This window comes from Lithobates pipiens, unplaced genomic scaffold, assembly GCF_037356315.1.
Source record: "Lithobates pipiens isolate NorthernLeopardFrog02 unplaced genomic scaffold, aLitPip1_a1.2 Scaffold_19, whole genome shotgun sequence".
In the NCBI taxonomy this organism is placed as follows: domain Eukaryota; kingdom Metazoa; phylum Chordata; class Amphibia; order Anura; family Ranidae; genus Lithobates; species Lithobates pipiens.
In genome coordinates this window covers 199,032,573-199,059,231 of record NW_027507764.1, presented here as the reverse complement: position 1 = coordinate 199,059,231, position 26,659 = coordinate 199,032,573, and the positions used below count along the sequence as shown (strand labels likewise).

Here is a 26,659-nt window from a genome sequence, read left to right as displayed (position 1 = left end):
ACCCAGGCCACATCATGTTTTGTCAGTCTTTCCTATTTGTTTCTGTGTAGTTTTCTTTCCTAATGGTAGATCATATGCATTTAGTGCTATTTGTAAATGACTGAACTCATATGAAACATGGCGAAAACTGCAAGGGGAAGGGGTACCATTTGAAATGCAAGAAAAATTAGTTCTGGAAACATGCTTATAATCCAAAGCACATGTATTATATTGAAGCAAATTTCCCCATAATAAATAATGGAAACTCAGATGATTAGTTCCACAGCCATTTATTCATAGCTCATTCAGTTTATATTCCATATAAAAAGATTATAGCAATGTGATAGGTTGTGTAACCATAAAATGTCCATTTACAAATGGCAGCCTCCACAAGGATTAGAAGCGAAATCCAGCAGGAGTATAAAAGAGAGAGCAGAGCCTTTAAGTGTAGCAATATGGTTACATTTAATGAAGGTACGACCTTTAGCAACTCACATGGTTGATGATTAAAACAGGCATATCTAAGTATGAAGGTATTCGTGGGAAAGCTGTCCACATCAACAATCCTTCGCACCGCCGGCTCTCACTGCTGTCAGTCTGCAATCATGATCGGGAAGCCTACCCTGCAGTAGAGCAATCTAAGCAGCTATCAAACACCAGCCAATGGGATGGGATCTGGGCGGGCTGCTAAGTGCATGTGGCCCACACTTTTTTTTTTTTTTTTTTTTTTAATCTTTATTTAATATTTTTTTTCTCCATACATAAAGTATAAAACATGACATACAAAGAGAAACATCCTACCCCCCCCCCCCCCCACCACCTCGCTATATTTCTTCGTTAGTTTAAACGATTTCCATTGCTCCCATTTCTTTTGGAATGTATTTTTTCCACTCTCCTCATCTTCTTCCCATCCCTCCATTCTATACATATCCTCTACTCTTTCTATCCATTCCCTCCGTTTTGGGGCTTCTACCTGCCTCCAGTTTTTTGGAATCGGGCTCTTTGCCACATTTTGTTAGGTGTCCTATGAGGGCCTCTTTATACTTTTGGGTTGAGGTATCTGTACCGTGGAAGAGGCATGTCCAAGGGTTTTCTGGTATCTGAGCTGCTGTTATTGTTTTTATCAAATCTAATATTTCTCTCCAGAACTTTATAATTTTTAGGCATTCCCACCATATGTGTGCCGCACTCCCTTGTTGTCCACACCCCTTCCAACAGTTCCCGGATTGATCTTCTTGATATCTCCTCATCCTGTCTGGTGTCCTGTACCACCTAGCAAGGCTTTTAAAATTCATTTCTATTGTGCTAATTTTTTTAGATGTCCCGTGTATTAAGTGCAGAATTTTTTCTATGTTCTGTTTCTCCCCTCGTGGTCCTATTTCTTCTTCCCATTCTTTTATATATGTAGGCACCTCCAGCTCATCCGTTCCTCCCAGCGTCTTATATTATTTATTTTAAAAATTGATAATTCTCCATACTGCTCGATCGTCTTTACCAAATTTGGCATAGAGATTCTGGGTTTCCTCACATAAAATAGGACATCGTCCGCAAATGCAGCTACCTTATGTGTCTCTTCCCCCGACCTTGATTCCTCCTATATCTGGGTTTTTTCTCACTGTCTCCAACAATGGTTCTAACGTCAACACGAACAGTAGGGGTGAGAGTGGGCATCCCTGTCTAGTCCCGTTTTATACATCCTGAAAGGGTCAGACAGGTTACCGTTTACCCTTACCACTGCCCTTGGGCACTCATAAAGTGTCTTTACCCAGCTCAGGATTCGGGTACCAAATCCCATTTCCTTCAATGTGCCTATCATGAATCCCCAGTCTACTCGATCGAAAGCTTTTTCTGCGTCTATCGATAAGAGTAGACTGGGGATTCTGTTCTCTTGCATTTTCTGAAGAAGCAATAGTGTCCTCACACCGTTGTCCCTTCCCTCTCGGCCCCCCACAAACCCCACTTGGTCTGGGTGGACCAGGTTCGGGATTAATTTTTTCATTCTAGTAGCCAATATTTTTGCAAACAATTTTCTGTCAGTATTTAACAAGGAGATTGGTCTATAATTTGAGCATATCAAACCCTCACTTCCTTCTTTCAGTATTGTAGTAATAATTGCTAAAGAGGCTTCCTTACTCAAACCATAGTTTGTACCTAGGCCGTTAAAATATGCACATAACCTTGGTGACAATATTTCTTAAGATATTCTATTGTATAGCCGCCCGGGCTTTTCCCTCCTGTAGTTTCTTTTATTGCTTGTTTTACTTCAAATACTGCTATAGGGGACTCCAATTCCTGTGCTATTTCCTCTGGTAGTCTAGGGACCTTGGCATTTATTATATATTCTTAAATTTTCTCCTTTCTAATATTCTCTTGTTTTTCTGTCTCCTTTTTTCTTACCCAATACAATTGCTCAGAACACTATAAAATAGCGAAAGAGCAATATATGTGGGGTAATAAGAACGGTAAGAGCCAGTTCACACAGCGGGCGATGCGAGGCGACAGGACTCGCCTCGCTCTCGCAAGTCGCCCCCGTTCTGTACAATGGAACCGTTCTGAGAGGAGCGACGCGAGTCGCTCCGACTCAGAAAAAAGGTTCCTGTACTACTTTTGGGCGACCTCGGGGCGACTTGCATTGACTTCTATACAGAAGTCATCTGCAAGTTGCCGCTGAGGTCGCGGCAGGTCGCGGCGAGGCAAGTCGGAGTCGCCTCGCCTCGCCTGCAGTGTGAACCGGCCCTAAGAGTCTAGCGAGGATACTGAGGAAAAAGAAAACAAACTTTATTGTGAAAATATTAGATAAAAACAGCGATACAAAGTATAAGACTAAAGATATAGTGGAGGTATTCAGAGAATACTATGGGCCCACACCTTTTCTTAAGCAGCCTAATCATTGGCTGGTGTTTGATAGCTGCTGGGTCCCTCCCACCCCCAACATTAAGCTCAATTCTGACAGCTCCTCTGTTACTTGTCAGTTTCACACACAGTTACACTCGGCTCAGTGTGCCACCTGCCTGTCTCAACCAGTGCCACTGCCAATCCATGCTGCCAACCAGTGTCATCAGTTCTAAACCAATGCCACCTGCCAGAGCCAACCAGTGCCATCTGTACTGAGGACATCAAGTGTGTGTGGTACAGTGATGGGAGCAAGCAGGGAGGAGTCAAGTGGTGTGTGTGTGTGTGTGTGTGTGTGTGTGTGTGTTTTTTTTATTTTTTTTATTGGCCACAAAAATCAGCATCATATATTGGACATTGGCTGCCCCAATTTTTAAATATCGGCATTGGCCAGAGAAAAACCCATTTATTTTCATCGGGGGACACGGAGCCATAGTAGTTACTGTGTGTGTGTGTGTTAATAGGCCACCAATAGGTAATGGACGCTGGCACATCCTAAGACCAGAAGTGCGCTCCCTATATAACCCCTCCCATTACCGGGAGTACCTCAATTTTTTCGCCAGTGTCTAAGGTGTTGTAAAGTAAAGATGTGCTGTGCTCAGTTCCATTGGAGGCAGTCCTTGCTGGGGCTAGCCATGCTGACTGGATTCATTCAGAGGGTCCTTTTAATGGGCTTAAGGAATGGTACCTGGGCCTCGTGTCTGAAGAAATTAGGTTTTGCTTGCGAATGCTTCTCTTTTTAGAGAGCTGGACCCTGGGATCCAGTACTTTTTGGTAGTAGGTAGTTGCAGGTCTAGGAATGTGGGTAACATCTAGATTCCCCTGTTCCTGAAGGTTTCGGAGCCCACCGTGAAGGGTAAAGATTGGGTTTATCTCGGATAACCCTCCAGCGGGAAGGTAAGTGGAGATTTTCTTACGAATCTCCTTTTTTTTTAATTTTTTAATTTTTTTTGTCATGCCTATGTGTCACCACTGGGGGCTGTATTGAGCACTCACCGCCTGATGCTGGAAACAGAGCTGTGTCAGAAGCCATCATTTCCTCCTTCTCCGGCCAGAGCAGGCAGATCCTCCTGTAAGAAAGGGCGGACTGGTCTCTCTTCTTGTGCCCCCCCCCCCCCCATGTTGAAGTAAACCCTTCGGGGGAACTGTATGCCAAAAGCATTCTTTTTTTATAATAAAAAACAACAAACCGCGTGGCCACTCAGCTGTGTTTTTTTTTCCCCGCCGCCATATCAGCTGTTTGCAGGGCGCCTGAAGTCCGCCGATCGCGTGGAAAAACACTTTCTTGTGAAAGCTGGGGGGCCTGTAATCGGTGCCAGGGGGCAGGGCTAATGGCGTCAGACGCCGGACGCACGTGGAGGAAGTTTTTAAAGCACTGTGTGTAGCAGCTGCTGCTGGCTGTAGAGGGACACATGAGCAGGAGGTGGCTTACTTCAGGTTTAGTGACACAGGCATTTCCCTTTAACACATTATTACTTTGCCAGGCTAGGTATTAATAGCAGCTTATAGTGCTGGACTATAACCTAGCAGTGTACATTCTTTTTGGTAGTGCATCTGCTTTTGTGCTTCAAGCTATGAGTGGAAGAGGGACCAGAAACTCCTATAAGGGTTCTAAAGGGTCAGTGGGTTCACAACAAATGAAATCCATTTCCAAAAGAATGTCATCCTGGTCACTTCAGTCCCTGTATATATCACACAGGAGGGTTTCTCCTCTACATTTTTGTAATTTGGAAAAGATTGATGCTATATCACTCCATAGTGGGTCTAAACGTAGCAAATCCCCATCTAGTGCTCAGGACCCTCTTATTGAGGTGGAAGGGGCAGGGGATCAGGAAGAACTTACCTTAGAGGAACAGGGCACAGGTTTTTAGTCAAACCATTTCACGGTTCCAAACCAAACGGAGAGGTAAGACCCATTCTAGATCTCAAAGATCTGAATCGGCACTTAAATATCCCATCCGATTTCGCATGGAGACAAAATAGAAAATCATCCTTTTCAGTTTGTGGCTCTGCTATTTGGTTTAGCCACAGCACCGCGGGTGTTCTCATATTTTGGTATCTCCTTCAGCCAGATTAAGGGCTCAAGGCATAACGGTCCTAGCCTATTTAGACGATCTACTTTTAATAGATCATTCAGTCTCGGTCTAAACCAGAGTCTGATCACAGCTGTAAACTACATGGAATCTCTGGGTTGGATACTCAACCTAGAAAAATCCTCCTTAAAACCATCAAGGAGATAACAACAGTACTTGGGGCTGGTCATAGATACCGTACAGAAGAAGGTATTCTTACCCCAGACGAGAATCAGTTCCATTATAGGACTAATTCAACTTGTAAAAACAAAGAAAAATCCTTCCATTCGGCTGTGCATGAGATTGTTATGGAAAATGGTGGCCTCCGAGGCCGTCCCTTACACGCACTCAAGACTGCTACAAAACACCATCCTGTCGGTCTGGAATGAAAAGATTCAGGCTTTAGATTTTCCAATATGCTTGGCTTACATCAGTCACCAGGGGAGCACGAGAAGTCCTGCAGCCCAAAAAGAGGTGAATCATGTTCTAGCTTGGGCAGAAAACAATATTCCTTGCCTATCGCTATTTTTCATTCCAGGAATAGAAAATTGGCAGGCAGACTACTTGAGTCGCCAACAATTATTTCCGGGGGAATGGTCTCTTCACCCCAACATCTTCCTAGCGATATGTCAGAAAATGGGGCATTCCGGACGTGGACCTGTATGCGTCCAGATTCAACAACAAAGACAACTGTGTCGAAGGAGGGATCCACCAGCATGCAGAACAGACGCATTAGACTTCCCATGAAAACTGATCTATGTGTTTTTCCTCTAGTTCTGCTACTTCCGCCTCTTCTCCGCAGGAACGAAAGGTGTCTGAGGTGATTCTGGTGGCCCAGAAGATCTTGGTTTGCCAAGATCATAAAGATGGCGGTAGGAGTCCCTTGGACGCTGCCATTATGGCCAGACCTTCTCGCACAAGGTCCGGTATTCCATCCTACTTTATGGATGCTAAATTTAACGTTTGGGTATTGAAACTCACATCCTAAAGGATCGTGGGTTATGTCCTTCAGTAGCGTCTGCTTTGGTTAATGCCAGGGAGCCAGGTTCTAGAATAATTTACTATAGAGTCTGGAAGGGATATGTGTCTTGGTGTGGATCCAGGGGTTGGCACCCCAGAAAGTATGTCATAGGTAGGATCCTTGATTTTCTGCAAATGGCATTAGAAATTAAGCTGTCCTTGAGTACTATGAAGGGCCAGATCTCGCCCTTGTTGGTGTGTTTTTTTTTTTTTTTTTTTCTCAGCAACCTCTTGCTTCCCACTCTCTAGTGCGTAGCTTTATACAGGGGGTAACATGGATTAATCCCCCTATCAAGGCACCACTAAATCCTTGGGATATAAATTTTGGTCTTATCGGCTTTGCAGAGTCAGCCTTTTGAGCTTTTACGGGAAATTCCCTAGGTTCTTTTGACAAGAAAAGATAGTCTTTTTGGTTGCCATTTCTTCTGCTAGAAGAGTATCGAACTAGCGGCTCTAGCTTGTAAAGAGCCATATTTGATCATGCATAAGGATAAAGTGGTTTTGCGTCCTCATCCTGAATTCCTACCAAAAGTGGTGACAGATTTTGCATTTAAACCAGGATATTATTCTTCCCTTTTTTTTCCCCAGAGCCTCAATCTAGGGAAGAGAAGGCACTACATTCCCTTGATGTAGCAAGAGCGTCTATTTAAAGGCGACCGCTTGGGTTCGCAAAATGGATGTTTTGTTTGTACTGCCAGAAGGTCCAAAAAGGGGACAGGTAGCATCAAAATGGACTATTTCCAAATGGATTTGTCAAGTGATTGTTCAAGCTTACGGCTTAAAGAAGAGAAGTCCTCCTTTTCGTGTTAAAGCACACGTTGCATCATCAGGCCTCTATGGCTCAGATCTGTAAGGCCGCAACTTGGTCTTCAGTTTATACATTTACCAGATTTTATCAAATCGATATTAAAGGTCATGAGGCTATTGCCTCTGGGCGCAGTGTGCTGCAGTATGCATCCTCTAGCCTCTTGTTTGCCCTACTCTTTTGTTGTCTCCCTTCCTTCAGTTGCTATTGCTATGGGGCATCCCACATAGTAACTACTATGGCTTTGGGTGTCCCCTGATGTAGGAAAAGAAAACAGGATTTTTAAAACGGCTTACCTGTAAAATGCTTTTCTTTGATGTACATTGGGGGACACAGAGGTCCCTCCCTTCTTGGTATACACTTGTATTGCTTGGCTACAAAACTGAGTTACTCCAGGTAATGGGAGAGGTTATATAGGGAGTACACTTCTGGTCTTAGGGCGTGCCAGTGTCCATCACCTATTGGTGGCCTATAAACCCACATAGTAAGTACTATGGCTCTGTGTCCCCTTACGTACATCAAAGAAAAGGATTTTACAAGTAAGCTGTTTTAAAAATCCTGTTATCGGTCGACCTCTAGTTGATGGTGGTGCGGAGGACAGTCTATGTGGACAGCTTTGCCCCGATGCCTGCATACTTATATGTGCCTCTTTTAATCATCAACCGTGTGAGTTGCTAAATGTTATACCTTCATTAAAATGTAACCATATTGCTACACTTAAAGGCTCCTGTCTTCTCTTTTATACTCAGTTGTGACTTGATGCTACTTCTATATCAAGACATCACTTGTATATCAAGTCAAAATTTATGAAAAAATTTGAGCTTGTCTTGCAAAACTCTCTCAAACCAAGCTTTTACTGTCCTTTTTTTTTATTTACTTTTTTTTTTTTTATGTAGCCAGGAAGTAAATGTGTGTGGGACAGGAGATTCTGCATTACGTCTCCTCTCTGACATTTCAATAGATTGTTTTATTCTGTTAAAAGCTTCATCTCCCTCTCGTGCAGCATGACGTGAAGGGCTGTTTAAGGACACAGCTATGTCTATGCTATAGAAAGATGGTGTGATCCATGCGGTCTTTTAAGGACACTGTGCCATGTCTATACTATATGAAGATGGTGTCATGTGTCAGGGTTTATACCATTTGGAGACACCGCTCTGCTTTTAAATGGCGTGAGTGATCAAGCAAGTTTTAGTCATTATTTTTGTGTTGTAATTTTAGTATTTGATCCGACTTCGATTTTTTTTTTTCTAAAAGCCAACAAATGGCTGACCATATGGTTTTATAACCCAGGCCAAAAGTTTTTAGAATGACACAAATATATATATTTTCACAATGTCTGTTACTCTGGTATACAGTGGGACTTTGGTTTACGAGTAACACAGTTGATGAGCTTTTTTTTTTTTTTAATTCTGACTCGGTTTGCGAGTGTGTTGGTGTGTGGGGGTTGTGTTTTTTTTTATTTTTATTTTTTTGCCAAATGACCAGAAATCAAGCTAGTGGGAGTTAGCAGTACCACATGTGGCCAGAGGTGCATGGGCACCAGGTACTCGGACGGTTCAGAGCCGTTCTGAAATACTTGGAATGACTCGGAAACACTCCGAGTGTTTGAGTTCAGCCAAGTATTTGAGGCTCTCCATCGCCACCCCCACCTCTGGCCACATGTGGTATTGCATGTAATAGAAGTCAGTGCGGAAAAAATTATCTTTGTTTCCATTGACTTCTTTGGGTAAACTCACTTTGATACATGAGTGCTTTGGATTACAAGTATTCTCCTGGAACGGATTATGCTCGTAATCCAAGTTTACTGAGGTATAATCGCTAGCATTTCAAAAGTGTCAAGGCTTTTATTGACCAATACATTACGTTTATGGAGAGTCAATATTCGCAGTGTTGATTCCCCCCCCCCCCCCCCAAGACCCCTGCAATTCGCCCTGGCATGCTATCAATCAACTTGGCATCCCATTTCCAAAACCACTTGGTTATCACTTATGGCAAGGTGCTCCATCATGCTGGAAAATACTTTGTTCATCATCAAACTGTTCTTGGATGGATGGGAGAAGTTGCTCTCGTGGGATGTTTTTGTACCATTGCCATTCTTTATTCATGGCTGTGTTCTTAAGCAAAATTATGAGTGAGCCCACTCCTTTGACTAGGAAGCAACCTCACGCATGAATGTTTGTTTTTATTTTTTATTTTTTTTCCCAGATGCCCCAAACAATTGGAAAGGGGGAGGGCACATCAGAGAAAATGACTTTACCCCAGTACTCAGCAGTCCAATCCCTGTACCTTTTGCAGAATGAGTCTGTCTCTGATGTTTTTCCCGGAGATAAATGGCTTTTTTTTTTTTTTGTTGCCTTTCTTGACACCAGGCCATCTTCCAAAAGTTTTTGCCTCACTGTGTGTGCAGATGCACTCACACCTGCTGCCATTCCTGAGCAAGCTCTGCATTGGTGGTGCCTCAATCCTGCAGCTGAATCAACAGTAGGAGATGGTCCTGGTTGCTGGACTTGGGCGCCCTGAAGCCTCCTTCACAACAATTGAACCTCTCTCCTTAAAGTTCTTGATCTGATAAATAGTTGATTTAGGTGCAATCTTACTAGCAGTAATATCATTGCTCGTGAATCCCTTTTGTGCAAAGCAACGGTGATGGCATGTTTTTTTCCTTTGCAGGTAACCATGGTTAACAGAGGAACAATGATTTTCAAGCGCCACAATCCTTTTAAAACTCCCAGTCTGTTATTCTAACACTGTCAGCATTACTGTGATTTCCAGCCTTGTCCTTGTCAACCATGAACCGTGTGTTAACTACTTAAAGGGGAAGTCCTGCCTGAGCTCATTTGGCTTGGGTTCTCCTACAGATCACATGCATGCAATTTAATTTTGCACTCCTGTGACCCGTTTTCAGCAGAGCGACCTGAAGTCCGCTCTTTGACGTCACTGGAATCCATTCAGGAACCGCGTCATCACGACAGTGAAGTCTGGATCCGCCGGGTGCCTGGACTGATACCTGTCTCAGCCACTCAGCAAGCTGCTAAGAGCCTGAGACGGCCACTTCCCACCCCTCCACAGCTCAACGCTCCATGGAGGAGCAGAGAGGAGAGCTGCTGACTGAACTGCAGCAGCTCTCCGGGGAGCTGAGAGAACCGAGCCATCGGCAGTGAGAGGTGGCTCGGTCCAATGCTGTATCCACTTAGTATAACGGGCAAAAAAAAATTAATGCTTCTCTATTAAGGACTGGGCCTATTTTTCAGACTCTGTTTACAAGTTTAAAATCGTCATAATTTTTTATTTTCCCCCCCCCCCGACTAGAAAGTTACTTAGAACTCCCTATATATATATATATATATATATATATATATATATATATATATATATATATATATATATATATAATATTTAACCACTTGCAGACCAGACCATTTTGCTGGTCAAAGACCAGACCACTTTTTGCGATTCGGCACTGCGTCGCTTTAACTGACAATTGCGCGGTCGTGCGACGTGGCTCCCAAACAAAATTGACGTCCTTTTTTTTCCCACAAATAGAGCTTTCTTTTGGTGGTATTTGATCACCTCTGCGATTTTTATTTTTTGCGCTATAAACAAAAATAGAGCGACAATTTTGAAAAAAACGCATTATTTTTTACTTTTGTTATAAAAATATCCCCCAAAAATATATAAAAAAACATTTTTTTCCCTCAGTTTAGGCCGATACGTATTCTTCTACATATTTTTGGTAAAAAAAAATCGCAATAAGCGATTGATTGGTTTGCGCAAAAGTTATAGCGTTTACAAAATAGGGATAGTTTTATAGCATTTTTATTAATAATTTTTTATAATTTTTTTTTTTTACTAGTAATGGCGGCGATCTGCGATTTTTATTGTGACTGCGACATTGTGGGGGACCCATCGGACATTTTTGACACATTTTTGGGACCATTGTCATTTATACAGTAATCACTGCTATATAAATGCAGTGATTCCTGTGTAAATGACACTGGCAGTGAAAGGGTTAACCAGTGGGTGGCAGTGTAGGGGTTAAGTGTTCCTAGGGGTGTGTTACTAACTGTGGGGGGGTTGGGCTTTCATTTAGTGTACACTGATCTCTGCTCCAATCACATGGAGCAGAGATCAGCGTCACTAGTTGCTAGGCAGAATGGAGAAATGTTGTTTATACAGCATTTCCTCCATTCAGCAGCTCCGTGAGATGATCGCGGGGATGCCCGCGGCGATCGAGTCCGCGGGTCCCGCGACCGGACTCACGGGGGTCCCGACCAGCGTGGGAGCGCGCCGCTGGTGGCGCGCTCCTGATGGCAGGGCAGCATCGAATATTGGACGTACCTGTACGCCAATATGCCTGCCCGTGCCATTCTGTCGACGTACATTGTCGTGCGCTGGTCGGGAAGTGGATATATATATATATATATATATATATATATATATATATATATATATATATATATATATTTCAGACACCCTTGAGAATAAAATGGTGGTCATTGCAATATTTTGTCATGCCGTATTTGCACAGCACTTTGTTTTTTGTTTTGTTTTTATAAAAAAAAAAAAAAACTACAGTAACATTGGCAAGAAAATATTTTTCTCCTGTTCTTTTGCCCCACTACAGAGGGTGGTGCCCAAACAGGAAAAAAATAGTAGCTACTTATGGCATCGGTGGACACATAAGACATGTAACTGATAAATTATATCAAAAATTTTATTTCTCTTAAAAATGTAATAAATATTTGACCCAAATTTAATTATATCCCAAAAACCGATCATAAGTGCTCCACAAAATGATCCAATATATCATAGGATCATCCCTACCAGCATAAATAACACACCCTGACAACACCGAACATAGAAAACACAAAAATTACATACATGCAACAATAAACGGATGAGGCGCCTCTGTGGCCATACACCTGACGATATGCCGATTTGGAATTTAGATTTGACAGATCATGCCTAATAGTAAAAAAAAGGAAAGTCGGCATGTTTGTAAAGTTTACTCATGAGTAAAGATGTGCTGAGCTCCACTGGAGCAATCCTTGCTGGGGCTGGCTATGCAGACGGATCCATTCGGAGTGTCTAATCATGGCTGTATTGAATGGTACCTGGGCTTTGTATCCGAAGAAACAAGGTTGTTTTTTTTGCCTGTGAATGCTCTCCTTTGGACAGCTGGACCCTGGGATGCAGTACTTTTTTGTATTAAGGCCATAAAGTTTTTACTGCCAGGGTGCTATTGCAGGCCCAGGATTGTGGGTTTTCCTTTTAGGCTCCCCAGCTCCTAAAGGTTTACTGGAGCCCACCGTGAAGGGTGAAGATTGGGTCTGTTGGTTTAACACAGAAAACCCTGCGGCGGGAAAGGTAAGTGGAGTTTTCTAAGAAATGTAAAAAAAATATTTCTTATGAAATGTCGTCGTCTTTACATTTCGTAAATGCTGTCATGCCTTTGTGTCACCACTGGGGGCTGTGTTGAGTACTCGCGTTTCATGCTTCTCAGAGACACGCTGTGTTTTGAAGCAGATGCTTCTTCCTCCAGCCAAACGACAGACCTCTGGTGAGCCTGGGGGTTCTCTCTCTCGCATGATCACCGTTAGAAGTGGTATGCTCAGTGCGCCTGCGCCCGATGTTTACGGTGCATGCGCCGTAGACATCGCTGTGGCTAATTCTACAAATATCTCCTAAACCTTTTTAGGTTTGGGAGATACAGTGCCTTGCGAAAGTATTCGGCCCCTATGAACTTTTCAACCTTTTGCCACATTTCAGGCTTCAAACATAAAGATATAAAATTTAAATTTTTTTGTGAAGAATCACCAACAAGTGGGACACAATTGTGAAGTAGAACGAAATCTATTGGATATTTTAAACTTTTTTAGCAAATAAAAAACTGAAAAGTGGTGCATGCAAAATTATTCGGCCCCTTTACTTTCTGTGCAGCAAACTCACTCCAGAAGTTCAGCGAGGATCTCTGAATGATCCAATGTTGTCCTAAATGACTGATGGTGATAAATAGAATCCACCTGTGTGTAATCAAGTCTCTGTATAAATGCACCTGCTCTGTGATAGTCTCAGGGTTCTGTTGAAAGCGCAGAGAGCATCATGAAGACCAAGGAACACATCAGGCAGGTCCGTAATATTGCTGTGGAGAAGTTTAAAGCCAAATTTGGATACAAAAAGATTTCCCAAGCTTTAAACATCCCAAGGAGCACTGTGCAAGCGATGATTTTGAAATGGAAGGAGTTTCAGACCACTGCAAATCTACCAAGACCTGGCCGTCCCTCTAAACTTTCAGCTCAGACAAGGAGAAGACTGATCAGAGATGCAGCCAAGAGGCCCATGATCACTCTGGATGAACTGCAGAGAACTACAGCTTAGGTGGGAGAGTCTGTCCATACGGCAACAATCAATCGTACGCTGCACAAATCTGGCCTTTATGGAAGAGTAGCAAGAAGAAAGCCATTTTTTCAAAGATATCCATAAAAAGTCTTGTGTAAAGTTTGCCACAAGCCACCTGGGAGACACACCAAACATGTGGAAGAAGGTGCTCTGGTCAGATGAAACCAAAATCGAACTTTTTGCCCACAATGCAAAACGATATGTTTGGCGTAAAAGCAACACAGCTCATCACCCTCAACACACCATCCCCACTGTCAAACATGGTGGTGGCAGCATCATGGTTTGGGCCTGCTTTTCTTCAGCAGGGACAGGGAAGATGGTTAAAATTGAGGGGAAGATGGATGCAGCCAAATACAGGACCATTCTGGATGAAAACCTGTTGGAGTCTGCAAGACAATGATCCCAAACATACAGCAAAATCTACAAAGGAATGGTTCACAAATAAACGTATCCAGGTGTTAGAATGGCCAAGTCAAAGTCCAGACCTGAATCCAATCGAGAATCTGTGGAAAGAGCTGAAAACTGCTGTTCACAAACGCTCTCCATCCAACCTCACTGAGCTCGAACTGTTTTGCAAGGAAGAATGGGCAAGAATTTCAGTCTCTCGATGTGCACAACTGATAGAGACATACCCCAAGCGACTTGCAGCTGTAATTGCAGCAAAATGTGGCTCTACAAAGTATTAACGCAAAGGGGCCGAATAATTTTGCACGCCCCACTTTTCATTTTTTTTATTAGTTTAAAAAAGTTTCAAAAATCCAATAGATTTCGTTCCACTTCACAATTGTGTCCCACTTGTTGGTGATTCTTCACAAAAATTTAAATTTTTATATCTTTGTTTGAAGCCTGAAATGTGGCAAAAGGTTGAAAAGTTCAAGGGGGCCGAATACTTTCGCAAGGCACTGTATTTCTTGCACCTACAGGTGCAACCTTAGATGCATCCTCCCCTGAGATGGAGTGACTGGTTTGAGCATCAGGGGCATGATTGGGTTAAAAAAAAAAGGTTTAGCTACTTTAATCGCACAGGTTCTCTTTCATTACCCATGACCCGCAAACGGGGGAACTAGAGGCGGGAAAAGAGTAATCCCCCCTCAGGGGACCTTGCTGAGGCTGATGACTCCTCTTCTGAGGTGTCAAATATGGGAGAACCAGCTAGTTTCAATGTCTTGCTGAATGGTCCACTCCACATTTATGCTACCTTAAAGCGGTTCTTCACCCTAAAGGGGAAGTTCCGCTAATCTGATCCCTCCCCCCCCCCCCCCTCTCCGGTGCCACAATCGGCACCTTTCAGGGGGGAGGGGGGTGCAGTTACCTGGATAATCCAGGTATCTGCACCCACTTCTGGGCAGACCGCCGCAGACGATCCGCCCCGTTGTGTTCTGGGAAACGCACAGTTCCCAGGACACAGCGGGGGATCTGAAGAGACGCACAGCGTGACTCGCGGATGCGCAGTAGGGAACCGGGCAGTGAAGCCGCCATGCTTCACTTCCCGATTCCCTGACAGGATGGCGGCCGGGGCAGCAGCGAGACGAGCGATCGTTCATCTGCCGACATCGCTGGACCCTGGCACAGGTAAGTGTGAGTTTATTAAGTCAGCAGCTACAATATTAGTAGCTGCTGGCTTTTAATATTTTTTTTTTTTAGGTGCAGAACCACTTTAACTGAGTGTTTGGGTTCGTTATAGACTCCTCAGACTGTGCATGCTTTTTCCTGTCCATGTATTGTCAGAAAAGCCTTTTTTGTATCTGACAAGATCTCCCAGATGAATGTTGTTTTTTTCCTCCTAAGAAAGTTTTTACACTTTATCCTATGCTGGAGGAAATTCACTAAGTACAGTATACTAGCAATTAACGCAGCATATCCTCTGTGGACAATACTCAGATGCTTAAGCATCCAATGAATAAAGTTGGAATTTCTCTGGCAGACTGAGCAGCCTGGCTGTCAGTAATTGCTTAATCGTTGAGGCCAATTTACCAGGTATTAAGTCTCCTGCTCAGCAGGCCCAGAATTCTGGCAGCTTTATGCTTGCAATAATTGCTTGTGAGTTCCTTTTTGTAGAAACTCCACAAGGTCCTCATGCAGGTGCTGGCTTATAACCTAGCCAAACGCATAACTGCTGAGATGCCTACGGCGGGTTGTACCGGTATAGGAGACCACCTGGGAATAGCAGGTGCTAAGCACGGTTTTGTGCACATTGTTGCTAACACAAACGTCTAAACGCATGAGTGCAGGAACGCACATCAGTGGAGGATAAACCTTTCTTTCACCATGTAGAAACTCCTGGCTAGTCTTCCTTTTGTGGTGGAACAGCTATTTGAGGTTGTTTGGATAATTCATCCAAAGAAATTTTAGTGGGAAAAGTACCCCCTTTTTTCCATTTAAGTAAAGGAGTTAATATATTCATTTTTAAAAGCTCCTTCATTTTGTGCTAGGGGCATCAGCCTCCAGGAAGTCATGATGGCTTCCGCCATCAGGTTCAATAGCTAATCCTAGGGACAAAAAGAGGTCTTGGGGAGGAAAACCTATAAGATTCTGTAGCCTCCTTATCAGGAGGCATATCCCGCTAGCTCAATAGGGTGAGTTCTTCTGCAGTTCTGTCCTCATGGATCTGACAGGAGGACGAATGGGGGACTTCCTCAATGGCTCCAATATGGAGTTCCCGAAGAAGGGTTTTTTCTCTCCGCGTGGAATTTATCCGATGAGTAATCTCCTTCCTACAAGGGTGAGAACTTCTGGCGTCTATCGACATCAAGGATGCTTATCTCCTCCATGTGCTGATCTTCCGTGCTGACCAGAAATTTCTACGCTTCAAGGTAGAAAATCTTAGTTTCCAGTTTGTAACTCTACCTTTTTCGGGCTAGCTACTGCACCTCAAGTGTGTATAAAGATCCTGGCCCCTCCTTTAGCCAGGTTAAGGGCTCCAAGTATAACGATACTAGCCTACTTAGACTATCTACTCTTGATAGGTCACTCGGTAGCCCATTTAAACCAAGGTCTGGTTACCGCAGTCAGCTACCTGGAATACTTTAGATCCTTAACCTAGTAAGATCCTCCTTAAAACCATCAAGGAGATTGCAGTACTTAGGGCTGATCATAGATAAAGTCCACTAAAGGGTATTTTTACCCCAGGTAAGAATTGGTTCCCTAAAGGATGACCTTGCCCATTAATATCCTAGAGATTCGGGCTGGAGGCCTGGACGCTCAGACTTTTGTCTTGTCAGGATCCAGCTTACGGCCATATCGCCCTGAACGTGTCTGATCTTGAAGGCTAAGCGGTGTCGGGCCTGGTTAGTACCTGGATGGGAGACTACCTGGGAATACCAGGTGCCGTAGGCTTAATCTGGCAATGCCACAGTTGTGGTTTATATTGATCACCAAGGGGGCATGAGAAGTCGTGCGTCCCAGAAAGGGACATTTTTTTTTTCTGTCTTGGGCAGAAAACACTCCTTGCCTATCAGCAATTTCATTCCAGGAATGGAGAATTGGCTGGCGGACTACTTGAGTTGCCAACTATTGTTTCCGGGAGAATTGTTCCTTCACCCCGGCATCATTCTGTCAATATGCCAAGAATGGGAAGTTCCAGACGTGGGTTTATTGGCGTCCGGGTTCAACAAGATCGACAATTTTGTGTCAAGGACAAGGGATCCATTGGCATATGAAACAGATGCCTTGGTATTTCCATGGGATCAGTTTTCACTGATCTATGCTTTCCCTCCTGTTCTGTTCTGTTTCCACACCTTCTTCACAGTGATTCTTGTGGCCCAGGAGATCTGTAGTGGTAGGGACCCTTGGTCCCTACCACTGTGGCCAGACCTTCTTTCGCAAAGTCTGGTATTCCATCCTTCCTTACAAATGCTAAATTTAACAGTTTGGCTATTGAAACCCACATTCTAAAATAAGAGTGTGGGCTGTCCGCTTCAGTAGTTTCTACTTTGGTTCTGCTAGGAAGCCGGCCTCCAGTGTCCTATTCTAATGAGTCTGGAAGGCATATGTCTCCTATTGTGAATCCAGGGGTTGGCACCCCGGGAATTGTGTCATAGGTAGGATCCTTGAATTCCTACAGATAGTACTCAGGGCCAGCTTCCCTTCTAATCCTATCAAAGGCCAGGTATCGGCCTTATCTTTGTTTTTGTTTTTTCAACGACCACGTGCTTCTCACTCTCTGGGTCGTAACTTATTCAGGGGGGAAATGTGGATTAATCCTCCAGTTAGATCACCCCTGAATCCTTGGGACTTAAAATTAGTCCCGTCAGCTTCACAAAAAAAACTTTTTTTGAGCTAATACCAGATTTTTCCCTTGGTCCTCTTGACCAGAAACATCATTTTCCTGGTTGCCATATTTTCTGCAAGAGGACTATCGGGGTTGGCTGCTCTTTCTTGTAAAGAGTCATATTTGATTATTAAGGGTAAGGTTGTATTGCAGCCTCATCCTAATTTCCTTCTGAAGGTAGGGTCCAGTTTTTTTCATTTAAACCAGGATATTGAGGATATTGTTCTGCCTTTTTTCTTTTTTTTTTTTTTTCTCCAGAACTTCGTTCTATGAAAGAAAGGTCGCTACATTCTCTTGATGTGAGTGGTCAAGGTGTATTTAAAGATGACCGCTCAGATGCATAAAAGCAAATGTTTTTTGTTGTGTTGCCTAAAAGAGGACAGGCAGCATCGGAATCTACGATTTTCATGGTGGATTTGTCAAGTGATTGTTCAAGCTTTTGGCTTTAAAAGAAGAGTTCCTCCTTTTTCATTTTAAAGGCACTCCACCAGGGCCGTTAGTGCATCTTGGGCAGTGCATCACCAAGCCTCCGTAGCTCAGATTTGCAAGGCCGCAACTTAGTCTTCAATCCATACATTTACCTGATTCTATCAAGTAGATGTAAAAGATCATGAGGATATCGCCTTTGGCCACAGTGTACTGCAGACTGAAGTATGAGTCCTCTAGTCTCTTGGTGCCCTACTATTTGTTGTCTCCCTCCCTTCAGTTGGCATTGCTATGGGACATCCCACATAGTAACTACTATGGCTCTGTGTCCCCTGATGTATGAAAAGAAAACAGGATTTTTTTAAAATTGCTTGCCTGTAAAAAAAACAAAAAAACTTTTCTTTGAAGTTGCATCAGGGGACACAGAGGTCCCCCCCTTCTTTGGTATAAACCTATATTGCTTTGCTACAAAACTGAGGTGCTCCTGCCAGTGGGAGGGGATATATAGGGAGTGCACTTTTTTTTTAAATTTAGGGCATGCCAGTGTCCATCACCTGAAGGTGGCCTATAACCCACATAGTAACTACTATGGCTCTGTGTCCCCTGATGTACTTCAAAGAAAAGGATTTTACAGATGAGCGGTTTTTAAAAAATCCTGTCCTGTTCAACTTCAAACAGCCGATGTACAATGACGGGCAGGTCCAGAAGTGGTTAAACACTTTGCGCCCGCGCTATAGCCAAAAGACTGCTGCAGCGTGGACGCTATCTGCCTTTTAACTTCCCCGCTGCGGGCACGCATCGGGGAAGTTCTGTGCTGGCCGTGTCCCCCGAACACAGCCAGTCACAGATCGCTGTAAACAGCCAATCACAGCGGCCATTTACAGCGCGATTGGCGTGCCCAATGAGAGATGATCTCGTATGTAAACATGAGATCATCTCTCATCGCCGGCTCACCATACCTCACACAGACAGCGTGCGAGGAGGGAGAGATGAACCGCTGCAGAGATGCAGCGGTTAGTGTAAAAAAAATAAAGTGCCCACCTGTCCCCGGTGCCACATTGGTGCCACCTGTCCCTGGTGCCACATTGGTGCCACCTGTCCCCGGTGCCACATTGGTGCCACCGGTGCCACATTGGTGCCACCTGTCCCCGGTGCCACATATTGGTGCCATCTGTCAGTGTCACGTGTCATCGGTGCCATGTATGTGTCACTTGTTATTGTCCTGATGCTCCAGGGCCTTCAAAAGTGTAATAAGTAGTCAACAAGTTAGATGTGTAATTTATGCTCCTAGAACATGTGATGGTGCTCCCTGCATGTTGGGCCTCTCTATGTGGCCAGGCTGTGGATAAGTCCCACACATGTGGTATCGTAATACTCAGGAGGAGTAGCAGAATTTATTTTGGGGCATTATTTGTGGTATACACATGCCACGTGAGAGAAATAACCTATTACAATGACAATTTTGTTGAAAAAATTCAAATCTTCATTTTGCAAAGAATTGTGGGGAAAAAATTACAACATCAAAAAGCTCACTATTCCTCTTACTAAATACCTTGGAATGTCTACTTTCAAAAAATGGGTAATTTGGGGGGTATTTGTACTTTCCTGGCTTGTTCGGCTCGCAAGAAATGAGATCGGCCACCAGTACATCAGATGTGATCAATTTTGTGCGATTCGCACCACAGCTTGTAGACTCTCTAACTTTTACAAAGACCAAATAATATCCACTAATTTGGGTTATTTTTACCAAAGACATGTAGCAGTATAAATTTTGGCCAAAATTTATGAAGAAAAATCTCGAATTTGCAAAATTTTATCACAGAAACAAAGAAAAATGCGTGTTTTTTTTTTTTTTTTTTTTTTTTTTTTTCAAAATCTTTGGTCTTTTTTCATTTATAGCGCAAAAAATTAAAAACCCAGAGGTGATCAAATACCACCAAAAGAAAGCTCTATTTGTGGGGAAAAAGGACAAAAAATTCATTTGGGTACAGTGTTACATGACTGAGTAATTGTCTTTCAAAGTGTGAGAGCACCGAAAGCTGAAAATTGGTCTGGGCGGGAGGGGTGTTTAAAGAGGGATTCCACCTACAAAAAAAATATTAAAAGCCAGCAGCTATAAATACTACAGCTGCTGACTTTTAATAAATGGACACTCACCTGTCCCGGGTTCCAGCGATGCCGAGGCCGATTGATCGCTCGGCTCTTGGCTGCTGCCGCCACCATTCTAGGTGAGGGAATCGGGAAGTGAAGCGAATCGGCTTCACTTCCCGGTTCCCTACTGCGCATGCGCGAGTCGCGCAGCGCAATAGGAATTGTCTGCGCTGTCTCTGAGACCCGTGTGTGTCCCAGCAGACAGCGCGGCAGGACAGGAAATGGCGTAGACTCCCATGGGAGTCTATGCCCGGAAGTGGGTGTAAATACCTGTCTTTGACAGGTATCTCCACCCCCCCTCCCCCCTGAAAGGTGCCAATTGTGACACCGGAGGGGGGGAGGGTTCCGATCAGCGGAAGTTCCACCCAACAAAAGACACATACTGCAGCTGCTGACTTTTAACAATAGGACACTTGCCTGTAATGGAGTCCGGCGATATTGGCACCGCAGCTGATGTTTCCATCAGCTGTCGAGTGCTGCTGCCGCCGCCAATGCGGATTAGGGACACCTGGCAGTGTAGCCTTACGGCTTCACGCCGGGAACCCTATTGCACGTGCCCGAGGCCCCGTTCCTCTCCTACTGGCCCAGCGACGGGGAGAGGAGAAGGGAGCTCCGTGGCGATGTCATGGGCTGTGGCCCAGACTCCGGGAAGTGGTAAAAAATACCTGTCAAAGATGAGTATCTTGTTCCCCCCTTCAATGGTGCCAATTGTGGCACCGAAAGGGGAGAGGAGACGAACAGAAGTTCCACTTTTGGGTGTAATTCCGCTTTAAGGAGAGAATCCCTGACATGTCAGCTGTTCCTTTTGTGGCAGGGCTGAAATGCATTGTAAATGTTTTTTTTGGGATTAAGTTAATTTGGCTTGTTGCGCCACCTTTAGGAGAATACTAGGCATTAAATGTGTAAAACTTTGCAGTTCTGCTCGAGGGGCGGTCCCTTAGGTAACAGCCCCCCAGCCTGCCATGCAGTCATCAGTTTTATTTTGCCTAGTGAAGAAGGACCTAGAAACCCTGATGGGGCCATCGGTCCGTCCATTTTTTTTTTTTTTTTTTTCTGCATAAGCTTGTCTTTTTTTTTTTTGCGCAAGATGAGAGATCCTGTGATCTGCTATTAACAGCTGGCTGGGTGACAGGCTGGATACCCTTATCCTTGTAGTCTCCCCAGCCTGGCCATCGAGTGTGTGCAGACCAGAGCTCCGCGCTGGGTCGGCCATGAAAAACCTCAGCTCCAGAGGTGGTCGGTGAGCTTTTATGCTCCGGGCGCACATATGACCGGGCTACTGATGTCTGCGTCAGTGTGCCGAATAGGGGTGCAACGGAATCAAACTCGCGGATCGGATCGTTCCTCGGATTAGAGTCACGGATCGGATCGTTTTTCGGATCAGCAAATAATAATTGAATTTGCAAAAACCTGTGAAAATTCCACCGCCATATAGTCCCCACTGTAATATCCACAATCTCCCCCACTGTAATATTGGCTGAACATGGCTGGGTACGTCAGAGTATGGCTCATCGTTTATCAAATAAGGCATTCCTGAGATCCCTAAGATGTGTCTTCTGCATTGACTTGGCTCGTAATTGTATCTCCCTCCAAATGTAATTTATAGTGCAGACTTTCAGCTTTAAAAATAAAGGTCAAGTAAAAATTTTAGAAACTGCAACCTTTTCTATTCAGAGGCTCAAATGTAATTGGACAAATGAATATGATCATAAATAAAATGTTTTTTTTTTTTTTTTTTTTTTTCGTTTTTTTTTATATTTTGTTGAGAATCCTTTTACTGGTAATGACTGCCTTAAGTCTAGGGCCCATGGATATTACCAAAGACTGGGTTTCCTCCATTCTGATGCTTTGTCAGGCTGTAACTGCAGCTGTCTTAAAGCGGTTCTTCACCCTAAAGGGGAAGTTCCGCTAATCTTATCCCTCCCCCCCTCCGGTGCCACAATCGGCACCTTTCAGGGGGGAGGGGGGTGCAGTTACCTGGATAATCCAGGTAACTGCACCCACTTCCGGCCAGACCGCCGCAGACCCCCGCAGACGCTCCGCCCCCCCCCCCCCCCGTTGTGTTCTGGGAAACACACAGTTCCCAGAGACACAGCGGGGGACCATAAGAGACGCGCAGCGCGACTCGCGCATGCGCAGTAGGGAACCGGGCAGTGAAGCCGTCATGCTTAACTTCCCGATTCCCTGACAGAGGATGGCGGCGGTGGCAGCAGCGAGACGAGCGATCGCTCGTCATCTGCCGCCGACATCGCTGGAACCTGGGACAGGTAAGTGTGATTTTATTAAAAGTCAGCAGCTGCAATATTAGTAGCTGCTGGCTTTTAATATTTTTTTTTTTTAGGTGCAGCTCCTCTTTAAGTTTTTGACTTGTGGGTCTTTCTGCCTTTTTTTTTTTTTTTTTTTTTTTTTTTTTAGTTTTACCTTCAAGGGAAATGCATGCTCAATTGGGTTCAGATGAGGTGATTAATTTGGCCATTGCAGAATATTCCACTTCATATCCTTCAAAACCTCCTGGGTTGCATTTGCAGTGGTGGTTTTTTTTTTTTTCTTGGATCATTTTCCATCTGGATTGTGAAGTCCCGTCCAATCACCTTTGCTGCATTTGGCTGAATCTGGGCTGACAGTATATCTAAACACTGCAGAATTCATCCGGCGCTTCTGGCTTTTGTCATATCATCCATAAACACCAATGACCCAGTGCCACTGAAAACCATGCATGCCCGTGCCATCATACTTGCCTCCACCATGTTTTTATAGATATTTTGTGCTTTGGATCATGAGCTGTTCCAAGCTTTCTCCACAGTTTTTTTTTTTTTTTTTTTTTTTTTTGTCATTTTGGTACAGATTAATAATCTTGGTTTCATCCGTCTAAAGAATGCTTTTCCACAATTGGTCTGCTTTTTTGGATGTTTTTTGGAAAAGCTTAATCTGACTTTTCTGTTCTTCAGGATTATAAATGGTTTGCACCTTGTGGTGAACCCTATGCATTTGCGCTTGTGAAGTCTTCTTTTGATTGTAAACTTTGGCATTGATACTCCCACCTCCAGGAGAGTTTCCTTCACTTGTCTGGATAATGTGAATGGGGTTTTCTTTACCATAGAGAGGATCCTACGATTATCCACCACTGTCTTCCATGGACATCTAGGCCTTTTTTTTTTTTTGTTACTGAGCTCACCAGTGTGTTCTTTCCTCCAGAATGTTGATTTCACCACTCCCAATGTTTCTGTTATCACTCTGATAAATTTGTTTTGATTTTTGAAGCCTTGCAATGGCCTGTTTTCATTTGCATGGACAGCTCCTTTGAACACATGATGTAGGTTCACAGAAATAGATTCCAAATGCAAATACCACACTTAGAATCAACTCCAGACCTTTTACCTGCTTAATTGATGAAGAAATAACGGAGTAGCCCGCACCTGGCCATGAAATGGCTTTTGATTGTCCAATTACGTTTGGCCCCTTGAAAAAAGTGGGTTGGCCATTCTGAAGAGCTGTAATTCCTAAACCCTTCCTCTGATTTGGATTTACATACCCTCAAATTAAACCTGAGTGTGCACTTTCAGTCTGTATCTATCCGTTATGATTGCTTGAATATGTTTTGGTAAATACCTGAGAGAAACAAAAATTGTGCCTGTGTCCAAATATATATGGACCTAACTGTATATTCAAATGCATTACATGAACATCACATCACATTTTAGGCTGAGCTCACACCTGTGCGTTCTCATTGTTAGACTTTTCCATTGGCAGCGTATTGGCCACATGTTTTTCATGCTGATTTTATATGGGCTATTCAGCCTGCATTATTAATGTAGTTGTGTGAACCTAGGCCCCTTTCCTAAAAGCACTTGCCTTGCACTGAATAATGAGCTTGGGTCTTTTTGAAAATTCTCGTACAACAGAATAAACTTTTGGAAGTTATATAATGTCTTACAGTTTTATTCTTTTGTTTCTGAGCGTGCATGTTCGTGGTCACATGATTTTGTACAGATATTATACTAATTGCGTGAAAGTTGATCTGTTATACGGGAATCAATTTTGTACTTGTCCCTTCACATGAACTGTCGTGATCGGCTTTTGAAAGCTGTCTACTAATGTGTGTGTGTGTGTGTGTGTGTGTGTGTGTTTTTTTTTTTTTTATTTTTTTTTTTTTTTTTTTTTTCCTCTTCTTCCCTTTTCTCCTCTCATCTAGAGTTTCTCTTCATCCAAATTTTAATATTTTGGATTCCTCTATTACTGGTACTTGTATAAAGCTGTACATTTACAGTGCTTTACATACATATTGTATATAAAAATCAGTCACTGCACTCAAGGAGCTTACAATCTAAGGTCCCTAGCTCACATACTATTGCCAGTTTAGCCAATTAACCTACCAGCATGAAACCAGAGTACTCAGAGGAAACCTACGCAGGAACAGTAAATTATTAAAGCACTAAATGTGTTTGTGTTTTTGTGTGTGTGTGTGTGTGTGTGTGTGTGTGTGTGTGTTTTTTTTTTTTTTTTTTTTTTTTTTTTTTCCTTTGCGTTAGAATATTCAGTGGTAGGCACTTGGAAGATGCTGAAAATGTCTGTCAAGACCTGTTTTTTGGTGCTTGTGTAATCAAATATAACTTTTGTGTTCTATAAAACTCATTTTTAAATCTTTTATAATACTGATATTTCATGCTAATCATTTTATAGACTAACTGACTTTCAGCTTTATATTTATGATTTTGTAGAAGTAAGCATCTCCTCCAAAGGGAGAAGTTGACTTGTAGGGCTACAGTGGATATAAAAAGTCTACAGCCCCTGTTTTAAAATGTCAGGTTTCTGTGATATAAAAACAATGAGACAAAGGTTAATAGTTTCAGAACTTCTTCCACCTTTTTAATGTGACCTATAAACTGTACAAATCTGTTGAACAACAAACTGAAATCTTTTAGGTGGAGGGAAATAAAAGAATATAGTTACATAAGTGTGCACACCCTTAGGTCTCTTGTACACTGCTGCTGTTAAACAGATGTTCAGTGGCAGTTGGATGTTTTTTTTTTCAACTGCCCCTGAACTCATCCAATGTTATCTCATGTGTACATGTACACAAGTTCGTTTAACCAGTTGCCGACCGCCGCACGCCGATGTACGTCGGCAGAATGGCACGGGCAGGCATAAGGGCTTACATGTACGTCCCTTGCCTCCCGCGGGTCGGGGGCCCGATCGGGCCCCCGCCCGGTGCCTGCGGCGGTCGGTTTTCGTCCGGGAGCGATCCGGGACGAGGGGGCGGCCATTCATTCATGGCCACCCCCTCGCGATCGCTCCCGACGAATAGAAATCCCCCGTGACATCACTTCCTCTCCTGTAATGTAAACACAGGAGAGGAAGTGATGTATTCTCTCCTCCGTGTCGGTATTTTTCGTTCCGACACGGAGGAGATCGGTGAGTTGCACCAACACTCTACACACACAGTAGAACATGCCAGGCACACTCACACCCCCCCTTTACCCCCCGATCACCCCCCCAATTACCCCTGCCCCCCAGTCACAGTGACACCAATGTCATTTATTTATTTTTATTTTTTTTGCATTGGTGTCATTTGTGACTGTAATAACTGTTAGGGCAGTTAGAGTTAGCCCCCTTTAGTTCTAATGTACCCCCCTAACCCCCCAATAAAGGTTTAACCCCGTGATCACCCTCCGTCGCCAGTGTCACTAAGGCTGGGTTCACATTGCAGCGGTTTATGAGAACGAATGTGATTCGCACTGCACTGCAGTGCAAATCACATCCGATCTCTGTGCGATTCGAGTTCAGCCATTCGCCGCACCCCCCGCAAATTCGCACGGGACCCTTTTTTTGGCCCGCAGCAGAATCGGATCGCATGGGTGTTCACACCATGCGATCCGAGTTTGCAGATCGCACTGCGATATGCGAACTGATCTGGGGGTGTCAGTAACATTTCACTGACACTCCCAGCAGTTCGCATAGGGCAGTGTGAACTGCCGCCGGGAGGCATGCGATGCGGGAACCCGCCGCGGATTCGCGGCGTTTCCGCATCGCTCCAGTGTGAACCCAGCCTAATAAGCGATCATTTTTCTGATCGCCGTATTAGTGTCACAGGTGACGCTAGTTGGGCAGGTAGGTATTTAGGTTCGCCGCAGCTTTTTATAGCGCCAGGGACCCCCATATACTACCGCATAAAGCCCCCTGATTGCCCCCTAGTTAACCCTTTCACCAGTGATCACCATATAACTGTTACAGGTGACGCTGGTTGGTTAGTTATTTTTTTATAGTTTCAGGGCACCCGCCATTTATTACCTAGTCTCACTAGTGTACCCCTAAATTTAGGGGTGTCTACTTTCCAAAATGGGGTCATTTGGGGGGGGTTTGTGCCATCTTGGCATTTTATGGCCTTCAAAACTGTAACGCCCTTAGAAAGCCTGAAGGCGGTGCTTGGTTTTCGGGGCCCCGTATGCGGCTAGGCTCCCAAAAAGTCCCACATATGTGGTATCCCCGTACTCAGGAGAAGCAGCAGAATTTATTTTGGGGTGTCATTTCACATACGCCCATGGCATGCATGAGCAATATATCATTTAGTGACAACTTTGTGAAAAAAAAAAAAAAAAGTTTGTAATTTTCCCGCAACTTGTGGCAAAATATAAAATATTCCATGAA

General features: G+C 43.8%; 1 protein-coding gene across 5 annotated transcripts in view; it reads left to right on the top strand.

The window, feature by feature from the left end:
* KBTBD2 (kelch repeat and BTB domain containing 2) overlaps positions 1-26,659 on the top strand; it is a 57,463-nt gene that overhangs the window by 10,791 nt on the left and 20,013 nt on the right. The window lies entirely within an intron of this gene.